Source organism: Tupaia chinensis, unplaced genomic scaffold (genome assembly GCF_000334495.1).
Source record: "Tupaia chinensis unplaced genomic scaffold, TupChi_1.0 Scaffold127211_1, whole genome shotgun sequence".
NCBI lineage: Eukaryota > Metazoa > Chordata > Mammalia > Scandentia > Tupaiidae > Tupaia > Tupaia belangeri.
The window spans coordinates 1-560 of NW_006187495.1; the positions used below are offsets into that span (position 1 = coordinate 1).

The following is a 560-nucleotide window of genomic DNA, read 5'->3' on the forward strand; positions in this document are numbered from 1 at the left end:
TCCTCCTTCCAGGAGTCCCGCACCTGCACTGGGGATGCAGGGGATGAGCACACTGGGGGATCAAAGTCCCTGTCCTCCCAATGCCCTCCAAACCATCCCCACTTGGCCCAGCCTACCATAGGGACCCAGTCTCCCAGCCCTGGTTCTCTCAATTCCCCAGGATAGAGAAGAGTCTGGAGGTAAGGGTGCTCGGGGAGGTACTGGGAGGTAAGGGGTACTCACCAGCCAGCTTGCTTGGGCCACACCAGAAAATCCTGTTGAAGTCATCCACATTATTCCAGTTCGCCAAGATATTTAAACTATCTTTGATAGCGAGTTCTGCCAGCCTTCAGGAAGGATGGGGCAAAGTGTTTGAGAGTGAATCATACAATCAGACATCACAGCCACAGGCACCTATCCAGTGCTGGTCCAGTCAAGTGCAGTCCATAAACCCACAGGCATCCACTAGACCAGGGTTTCTACTCTCCCCCAGATCCCTGCTCCTTACCCCTTGGCCAGAGATGCCTCAAAGTCAATTCTCTTGTCCTCCAGAAATCGCTCGTCTACAGGGAGGTCATTTA

At 53.4% G+C, this 560-nt stretch overlaps 1 long non-coding RNA gene across 1 annotated transcript; it reads right to left on the reverse strand.

Moving 5' to 3' along the window:
- Window positions 1–559, reverse strand: LOC102503322 (uncharacterized). The gene is made up of 3 exons (XR_336343.2): window positions 488–559; window positions 223–326; window positions 1–28 (listed from the first exon to the last, which is right to left on the reverse strand). It is a non-coding gene; the product is annotated as an uncharacterized LOC102503322 (long non-coding RNA).
- Between the last annotated feature and the right edge of the window lies 1 nt (window position 560).